General features: G+C 39.7%; 1 pseudogene; it reads right to left on the minus strand.

The window, feature by feature from the left end:
- Positions 1-7,006: 7,006 nt before the first annotated feature.
- On the minus strand, positions 7,007-7,916 carry LOC102467845 (twinfilin-1 pseudogene; annotated as a pseudogene).
- Positions 7,917-10,754: the final 2,838 nt, after the last annotated feature.

Here is a 10,754-nt window from a genome sequence, read left to right on the forward strand (position 1 = left end):
CCCCGGCCAAACCCTTTTTTTTAATTTTTTTTTTTTTTTTTTTTTTTTTTTTTTCTTTTTTTGGGAGAGATTTTCACTATAGGGCATGTACGCTCGCCAGACAGAGAGAGACATAGAGACAGAAAGCAAGAAATCACCTCCCAGGGGGGATGGTCACGCTGCAATCCCTTCTCCTCCATTCTCCTCTCAGGATCTTGGGCACACACGCACAAGCACCTGGCGTGAGTTCTAAGCCACCGGGTCTGGGACGCAAACCATGGTCAACTACATGGGAGTCCAGCGACACAGTCATTACACTAACTGCTGGTTCCCGCAGCCGCATTTATAGAATTCTTGATGAAGCCATTTGGACCTGGGCTTTTCTCAGTTGGGAGACCATTACAGGGAATTTCCTTAGTCATTTTTCATTTGCTGCTCTTTAAGTTGATAACTTTCTTTCCCAATAAAAGTTCACTTACACAGGGAAAAACAAAGAAAAAAGAAAAAGAAAAAAATTCTATAAATCCTTTAAAGAAGAATGAACATGAATTCTATCAAAACTGTTTTAAATTTTCAATTATTACTGATTCAATTTCATTACTTTCTATATCTTCTTTGTTTAATCCAAGTATGTCACCAGTTTGCCTCCTCTAGGTTTTCCAGTTTGTTGGTTTGCAGACACTAATGATCTTTGTATTTCTGAGATATCTTTTTCACTTCTGATTTTATTTATCTAAGACTCCTCTCTATTTTTCCCAGCCTAGCTAATGGTTTGTAAATGTTTGAAAAAAAAACGTAAGGGACCAGCGGTTGGTATAATGGCTATGTCACTGGACTCCCATGCAGCTGACCACGGTTAGAGTCCCGGACCCGGTGGCTTAAACTCACGCCAGGTGCGTGTGCGTGCGTGCCCAAGATCCCAAGAGGAGAATGGATGAGAAGGGATTGTGGTGTGGCCATCCCCCCTGGGGGGGTGATTTCTCACTTTCTGTCTCTCTGTCTCTCTCTGCCTTTCTGGCAAGCACATGGGTCTTATAGCATAAACCTCTTTTAAAAAAATGTAAGACAAAAGCAGCTTTTCTTTTTTTATTACTCTTTTCATTTATATTTCATTTATTTCTGTTATCACTATTACTTCTTTCCTTCTGTTACTTTTAGGCTTGCTTATTCTTGCTTGTCTAGCTCTGAGATGTATTGTTAGGTTATTTATTTGCCATCTTTCTATTTTTTATCCTGAGAGAGCTAAATGCTGTAAGATTTCCTCTCAGTACTGACTTTGTTCTATCTAGAAGATTTTTCAGTGTCTTGTTTTCTTTTTTTTTTTTCCTTTTTATTTATTTATTTATTTATTTGGGTGTGTGCACTTGCTGGAAAGACAGAGACAGAAAGCAAGAAATCTCCCCCTGGGAGGATGGCCATGGTGCAATCCCTTCTCTTCCATTCTCCTCTTGGGATCTTGGGCACACATGCACATGCACCCAGTGTGAGTTTAAGCCACCAGGTCTGGGACTTGAACCACAGTCGACTACATGGGAGTCCAGTGACATAGCCACTAAGCTAACTGCTGGTCCTTTTCCTCCTAACTTGAAACATAATTCTGTTGATGATAATATTCTTGACCAAAAATGCTTTTCTTTCATAATGTTGACTATGTAAGTAATCCATTCTTAGCTGACCTGTAAGACTGATGCTGAGTTGTCTGAGATTAGTCTGATTGATTCATTATAGGTAACTTGGCACTTATCAATAGCCATTTTTAGAATTTGAAAATCTTATTTTTGTCTATGACTTTTGACATTTTGATTATAAAGTGCCTTGGCAGTATTTTTTTATGTTAAATGTATTTGATATCCTTTAAGTTTACAGGGTCTGGATGTCTGATTCTCATCCCCTCTTCCGTGGCTTGAGAAGTTTTCAGTAAACATTTTGCAAAATAGACTTTTTATGCCTCTTCCTGTCTCTTTTCCTCCTGGGATACCCACTTTGCAGCTATAGGTCACATAACAATGTCCAATATTTCCACATAGAGCAACTGAATGTAAGCCACATCCTTAGTCTTCAATAAATTGTACACAAGAGGAATGTGGGTGCTATTTGAGGAGTTGTGATTCAGAGGGTGGATGGTTGTTTGGTATTTGTGTGCATGCCCTGGAGGTAAAGGCTCCTGGTGCTCTCTCTGTCAGCTGCCCCTCTTCTCCCTTCTGCTCAATTCAGGGAAAACATGAGAAATTGTGCTGCAGATGACAACATAGAGGGCAGGGAGCAGTTCCCAGAGTCTTAAGTCTGTGGGAGGAGCATGGAATTGACTCGCCAATCAGTCAGAGAATGTCTGGTTTCCTTAGCATCCTCTGGAGTGTGTATTCACATGCCATTTTCTGGGCAGGAGCAGGGGAGGAGAGGGCAAAGGGATGAAGAGAGTCCTTGAACTCTGCTAGGAAGGGAGGCCATGAGGCTTTAGTCATCAGTGGATTGATCAAAACTCCAGATTATCTGCAGAGGCAAACTTTCCTCTCTGGTGCACCCTCTGCTGCCAGAAATGGAGGGCACTACCAATACTTGAGTGCTAGGTCTTTGCCTCTTCCCAGAGGGCATCCTTTGCTTCACTCACATGTGGCCACAGGAGGCAGAGAAGCTGGGCCACTTCATCTCAATCATACTGCATGCTCCACCCGTGGGTCAGTTTGTGAGATGGTCCCATGCATCTGAAATTTGGAGTTCAGAGTTTTGGAGAGAGTCTCCACTCAGCTTCTCCCCAACAGCAGGTGCTCTGTTGAGCTCTTTAGCCTGAGTTCAGATGACCGACTTCCTTTTTATATTTTCAACCCAAGATTTGATGCTCCAGAAGTTTCTCACTGTCTTCTACTTGTGTTCTGGCAGTTACGTCTTACTCTTCTGATTGGAGTGTAGCCCTTTATTCTTTTTTTTTTTTTTAACCATTCTTCCTGGAGTAATGCCTTGATGGATTTTTCTAGTCAACTATCTCATCTTCTGCCTGGATTTACTTCTTTAGAATAGTTTTACCTTGGTACCAGCAGATGGCACAATTGTTACACTGCTGGACTCCCACATAGTGGATCACAGTTCAAGTCCTGGACCTATTGGATTAGAACTCATACCAACCTTGTGTACATGTGTGCCCAAAATCCCAAGAGGAGAAGGGAAAAGGAATTGCAACATGGCCATCCCCTTTTGTGGGGAGGGGGTGATTTTTCACTTTTTGTCTATCTTTCTCTATCTCTCTGATGAATGCATGCACCCTATAGCAAAAAAAATCTCTTAATAAAGAAAAAAAGAATTACATTTTCCTTTTGGGGGCTCTTACATCTTTTATATGTTGTCTTAGTCTGTTTTTGCATTGCTAACAGAAATACCTTAAATTGATTGGTTAATAAAAAGGGGTTTATTAAGTCACAATTCCAGTGGCTGGAAATTCCAAAGGCACAGGCCTGCCATCAGGCTGGCCTATGACAGAAGTGACAGAAACACGTGAGATGGTTAGTATGTGCAGAGAAGGAGCTTCTAACACTTCTTCTCATGGCAGTAAGTTCTCATGAGAACCAACCCTTTCTAACAAGAGCTAGAACTGAGTCTAGCAAAACATCACCAATCTATTCATGGGACTGTTCACTCCCTGATATAGCCCCCACAATCCAATCACTGACTGCTAGGGCTCACTACCACCAACATCAAATTCCAGAAGGAGAAACTTGGTGGCCAAACCATCATCCAAACCATAACATTTAGAATTATCACTCAAGTCCTACCAAGATTTTTATTGAAATTTTATTACATTTATGAGTAGATTTAGTAAGGAATTGACATCTATATTCTGGTTTTCCATGAACATAAAATGCTTTCATTAATTTTCAAGTCTTTATTAATTTTCTTTAATAGTGTCTCTGAATATTATCACTGACCTATTTCTAAGTATTTTATAATTTTTGTTGCTATTATAAATGATGCATTTCAAAGTTTATGCTTTCAAAATATCTTTTCTAGTAAATTAAATATTTTTAGATTAATCATGAGTTTGGCATATTTGATAAACTTTCTTTTTTATTAAATAATTATTTATGTAATTTGTTTATTATTATTATTATTCCATTTGAACAGAGAGAGGGAGAATGAGATTGAGAAAGCAAACCACTAGGTCTGGGACTTGAATTGTGGCTGGCCATGTGGGAGTCCAACACCTTAACCACCACTCCAGCTCCTGGCCCCAATAAATTTTATTTCTAATAATCTGTCTATAGGTTCTTTTCTAAAGAGAAAAAAACTTTATTGTGGTATAAAATACACTTATAAAGTGTCCACAGAAGACATGTAATTCTTCACTGCTATATAAATTTATTGGGAATATGTTATTCATCATCTAGTTATGACAATGCCACCTAAAACATAACTGTAAACGATGAGTTATACTCTATAACAAGTGTACCGCTGAGTTTTGGCAATGATTAGTTTAATATAATTACGTTAAGACTATAGTCACATCTATATGCTGGAATGTCCATGTAGTATACTGGAATTTGGACTATAATTGCACATGGATGGTCCAGAATGTTCAGTACTAAATTATGTCATACCTTCATGACAGGTAACATTCTTCCCGACTGAAAACATTGAAATTGTATTACTTTTATGAGTAGACTCAATAAGGAATTAACATCCATATTATGGTGTTCTGTGATGTTGAATGTGGTCTGCAACGTTGCTCCTGGATTCATAATGCAATAGTGTGTGTGTGTGTACGTGCATCTGTCTGTGTGCGCATCCATGGAACAACTTCGAGTGTATCACTAGTAAGCAAGGGTAACATCACTGCTAATTGTTTTGCATGTTTAAATATTACAGTCTGATTGTAAACAAATAAAACCCCACGCGAATACTCTTAATTCTATTTTTTACAAAAATCTATCAACTCATAATTATTCTAATGTTTTTCCTTATTTGAACACACAACGATTTGTTGAAAGGTGCACTTTTTTTTTTTTTGAGAGAGAGAGGTTTTTGCTATAGGACGTGTGCACTCACCAGAAAGACAGAGAGAGACAGAGAGACAGAAAGCGAGAAATCACCCCCCAAGGGGGATGGCCACGCAGCAATCCCTTCTCCTCTATTCTTCTCTTGGGGTCTTGGGCACACACGCACACGCGTCTGGCATGAGTTTAAGCCACCGGGTCCGGGACTCGAACTGTGGTTTACTACATGGGAGTCCAGCGACATAGCCGTTAACGCTAACTGTTGGTCCCAAATGTGCATTTCTGGTATTTGTTAAATGCAGCATAAAGTTTAGATCAAGAAATTTCAAATCCTGGATTCCCACAGTTAATTTAGAAAATATTATTCAAGATTAATGGCTCTCGCAGCAGGTTTAATAGATTCAATGTTTAGTGCTCTTGCTCCCTCTGTTTCAAGTCTCACAAAAATCATACGGGGCCAAGACTTTCGAGGGTGTAACTGAAAATGCAGAGCTTTAGAACACAGTTCCAAGTGTACTGAAAAGAAAACATCTGAAACAAGGTTCTCACTAAGTGTTTATCTATGTTAGGCTGATAAGTACTAGACTTTAAAACTCTTTTAAGTCTAATATTTCTTCAATGGATAAAGAATATAATTTTCTTCCAAATATATGGTTCTGGAATAAAACAAAATCAATCTAGATGTTTAAAACTTTTTCAACACTATTTACTTTAGTTTTGTTTTCTTTTGAATAATAATTTAAATTTCAATAACATAAATATTTGGTCTCATACTCCTTATAATGAAATGACTTATTCTGGAAATGAAGATTTTCTAAAGCAATGTAAAGAGAGTTTACTAAGGCTGCTTAAAGTCTGTCTGTGTCATCAGACTCCTGCAGTATACAAAGTATCTGGTACCCTTAAACTTTCAGAGTGAGCTGATCTGAAATTTCAATGCCATTAAAAAACAAAAAGTCGGGACCAGCAGTTAGCGTAATGGCTATGTCGCTGGACTTCCATGTAGTTGATCACGGTTCACATCTCAGACCCGGTGGCTTAAAACTCACACCGGGCACGTGTGCGTGCGTGCCCAAGATCCCGAGAGGAGAATGGAGGAGAAGGGATTGTGGCGTGGCCATCCCCCCTGGGGGGTGATTTCTCGCTTTCTGTCTCTCTGTCTCTCTCTGTCTGTCTGGCGAGCACACACGTCCGATAGCAAAAACCTCTCCAAAAAAAAAAAAAAATGTCAAATAGAAAAGATTGCTCTAATAAAGCAATGTTTCTAGAAGTTGCAGACATGGTCACACTAAGAGAGTTAGCATAGTTCCAGATTCAGCGACTTCCCAAATATTCCTAGGCATGCCAAATTTTCAGTTTAGACAATAATCTAACCTGGTCCTTGATGTGGGCATTAGATAATATGAATAGATTAAGATCTTTCTGCCTGTCTTTAAAAAAACCCAATGTCTCACTGAAGAGTACTAAGAAGTATACCCTACTGGGAGACACTAGACTTCCTTGGACCTGGTCCACTTATTTAAAACTTTAAGAATTATGTGAAAGTGTGTCATCAACACTCCATGCAAACAGCGACAAAAGTAAACATTACTATGTGGAACCCTTTAACTCAAAAACAGAAGTCATAAGTCTTTTATAGCACTAATTTTAAAAACACACAGAAGTGAAAAGTGCTATATATTTCAAAAAGTACAATTTTCCCTATTATATATCAACATGGAAGGATTTCAGTTCTCCTGTTACTAAAACCTGGATTTTTAAAAAGCTTGTACTGTAGGACCAGCGGTTAGCGTAATGGCTATGTCACTGGACTCCCATGTAGTCGACCGCGGTTCGAGTCCCGGACCCAGTGGTTTAAACTCACATCAGGAGCGTGTGCATGCGTGCCCAAGATCCCGAGAGGAGAATGGAGGAGAAGGGATTGCAGCCTGGCCATTCCCCCGGGGGGTAATTTCTCACTTTCTGTCTCTCTGTCTGTCTGGCGAGCGCACGTGCCCTATAGTAAAACCCTCTCCAAAAAAAAAGAAAGAAAGCTTGTACTGCAGTTAAATATAGTGATTTTCATCAGTAGTGGCTTCAGTTTCAGCTGGACGCCAATTAGTCTTCTTCTTCCTGCAGGACCTCTGGGTTTTGTAAAACCTTGCGTGTGTGCACACTGCTCAGGACGCACTTCTCCACAAAGGACGTCTGCAGCCAGGCCATCCCCACTGTCTATCCCGGTCATCATAATTACATCCATTCCATGTGGTAGTCGTCTACGGTTTCTAGCGGAGGGCCCGGGCATCTAGAATGCAGCATCCGCTCTCACTGCACTGTATGCAGGCATTGAATAGATAAAGACTATGGGCTCTAAATAGTCTCCTTCCTGGGAAGCTCATGCAGAAAGAAACGGTAACGTATGAATCCTTGGGGATCCTCTCTGCAAATCCTTTAGTCCTGTATTTGTAGTGCTGGCCGAAATTATACTTTCATTTTTATATCTACTTCCAACTGTACATAGTTGACCTGTTATACAATTTTTTCAAAGCCTGAAAAGCTTCTTGCAAACAGGAAATGCTCCTCCTCTTAGGGTTCCACGCATGGTGTCCACATTCACGTCAGTCTGTACCTCATGATGCTTCCATGTGGTGATGTTCCTCTGCTGCCCTCAGTGGGGCGGGGGAGACCTGACAGCAGGTGCTTTTATGTCCATGGAATGATCCCTCCTTCCTCTACTGTTCCGGACACGTCACCTTTAATGTGACCACCTCCAAACTCCCTTTTCAGAGGTGCTCGTGTGGCTGCATGCAGCTTTTTCTAACGAACATGAGGACGATCTGGAGACCATGCATTGAATGTGCAATCCTTAGTTAAAATTGATTCCAAAGGTAGTGGTTTTAACATTTTATCATCAAATGTGATATTTACAATAGGCTTCATTAAATTGGCCTTAAATGGAGAAAGTTCCTTTTTCATCCTAATTTATTAAATTTGTTTAATAAAAACTAATATGTATGTGTGCATACTGATATACTTAAATCACTAGATCCATTTTCATCTCTGATACTACTTACTATGCATTTAATTTATCGTTTTCTTTTTAAAAATGTTCCTATTTGACTCTTTTAGTCTGTGCAATGAATAAACATTGGCTTTGTTGGTTTTCTGCATTGAGTTTTGTTTTCTATTTCATTAATATGACTCTTTTTTTTTCTAATTACTTTTGCCATATCTAATTCTTCCTTTTTTTCTTTCTCTCTATTTTCTTTTTTTTTGTTTGTTTTTTTGGGTTTTTTGGTATAGGGCTTGTGCATTCTTCAGAGAGAGATAGTGGGAAAGTGAGAAATCACCCCCTGGGATTTTGAGCACACTGAGCACGCACACACACATGTGGATTTTCAAGCTACCAGGTCTGGGACTTGAACTGGGCAGCTAGCCATATGGGATCCAGCACCTTAACCATCATCCCACCTGCTGTCCCCAGTTCTTTTTTTTTCCCCTTAGGATTTTACCGTAGGTAGGGCACATGTGCTCACTGAATAGAGACAGAAATCACCTCCCTCCTGCCCCCAAGCTCATGGGTATGACCACACTCCAATACCTTCTTCTCCGTTTGCCTCTGGGGGTCCTGGGCATGCATGCACACATGCCCAGCGTGATTTTCAAACCACGAGGTCCACGACTCAAACCAGTCATCCATGTGCAAGTCCAGTACCTTAACCACACCTCCCGCGAGCCGCAGCATCTTCAGTTCCATTTTGTTTCTTCTGAAGATTTTTTTGCCTGAATTTTTATGTCAGTAATTCTTATATCTATTATTTTCATTTGTGGAAATTAAGTTTTCTAATTAACATTATACTATATTTAATATATAATGTTTATTATTATTTTAATCTTTACTACATAAAATATATTTGTATAATTATATTTTATTAGTAAATAGTTTAAGAGAATGGGTTTTTCTTTTTTCTAGATAAATCTATAATTTAAACTTATTAATTTTATTATTTAAATGTATTACGAATTTTTATCTGTGGTCTATCAGTCACTGAGAGATCAATGATAAAATTCTTCTCATATAAAGAAAATTTTAAACATTTTTCGTACGGTTTTCACAGCTTTTGCCTTTAAATATTTGTTATATGGTAAATAAATTATAATTCAGAATTGTCGTCTTATTGAGATTTAAGCTTTATTGTTATTGAGTAACCCTTTTAAAATCCTTGTTTTACATTCAGGTCCATTTCTTACAGTAATACAATTGTTCTAGTTTTCTGGGAACCAGCAGTTAACATAATGGCTATGTCGCTGGACTCCCGCATAGTCGACTGCGGTTCGCGTCCCGGACCTGGTGGCTTAAAACTCATGCTGGGTGCGTGTACGTGCGTGCCCAAGATCCCAAGAGGAGAATGGAGGAGAAGGGATTGCAGTGTGACCATCCCCCCTGGGGTCTCTCTATGTCTCTATGTCTCTATGTCTCTCTCTATGTCTTTCTGTCTTTCTGTCTATGTCTGTCTGGCGAGCGCACACGCCCTATAGCGAAAATCTCATCAAAAAAAAAAAAAAAAAGAAAAACAAACAAACAAACAATTATTCTAGTTTTCTTTTTAGTATTTTCCTGGTGTATAGTTACCCTTTTTCTGTTAACCTTTCTTAGCCTTCGTTTTCAGGTGTGTCCTGAGCTGATAGGTGGATCTTTAGTATTCACTCAACAATCTCTACCTTATAACGGACACATTAAGTCTATTTACATTTATGGAGTTTGTTGATTTCCTTTATTTCTTCTGTCATTAGTAACGACGTTTTTTTCTCTCCTTTTACTTTTTCTGACACATTTGTTGTTAATCAGGTTTTCTTAATTCTTTTTTCTCTTTCATATAGCACTCAGGTGTTCCACCTCTTTTCTCTTGTCCCAGCAGGGAAACACCTCCAAGCTGTATTTGGGGGCCGAAGTGTTTGTAGTGTAGCTGGGTGTCCAGAAGACTGGGTCAGTCATTCGCATTAACTTTTCCCATCAACAGAGCGAATTAAATTATTGCTCAACGTGGCAGTAAGCAGAGCCAACTTCATTAGTGTAAGTGGTACTTAAAATGCTTCTAAGTCTTCAATCATTTATTATCTTTCGTCATTAGGTGAAAATGTGCTAGTTCTTTTTTTATTTAACTGCTTTTAAAAGCAAAGAAAGCTGTGTGAAAAATCAGCTTTCATAAATCTAGTCCAATTGCTGGAGCTTTACATCTTCACAGCTAGATAAAAAATGAACTTCTCCTTTAGATAAACATGTACAAATTTATCCACACGTAAACACTTATCCAATTTTCTCATGTTCAACCCATAGTTAAAATTCTGATTTTTTTTTTTTTTGGAGAGATGTTCACTGGAGGGCGCGTGCGCTCGCCAGATAGACAGAGAGAGACATAGAGACAGAAAGCGAGAAATCCCCCCCCAGGGGGGATGGCCACGCCGCAACCCCTTCTCCTCCATTCTCCTCTCGGGATCTTGGGCACGCACGCACACGTGCTCGGCGTGAGTTTTAAGCCACCGGGTCCGGGACGCGAACCGCGGTCGACTCCGTGGGAGTCCAGCGACCTAGCCATTACGCTAACTGCTGGGTCCCAAAATTCTGATTTTTTGTTTTTTTGGAGAGATGTTCACTGGAGGGCGCGTGCGCTCGCCAGATAGACAGAGAGAGACATAGAGACAGAAAGCGAGAAATCCCCCCCCAGGGGGGATGGCCACGCCGCAACCCCTTCTCCTCCATTCTCCTCTCGGGATCTTGGGCACGCACGCACACGTGCTCGGCGTGAGTTTTAA

This window comes from Tupaia chinensis, unplaced genomic scaffold (genome assembly GCF_000334495.1).
Source record: "Tupaia chinensis unplaced genomic scaffold, TupChi_1.0 Scaffold000143_1, whole genome shotgun sequence".
NCBI classification, from domain to species: domain Eukaryota; kingdom Metazoa; phylum Chordata; class Mammalia; order Scandentia; family Tupaiidae; genus Tupaia; species Tupaia belangeri.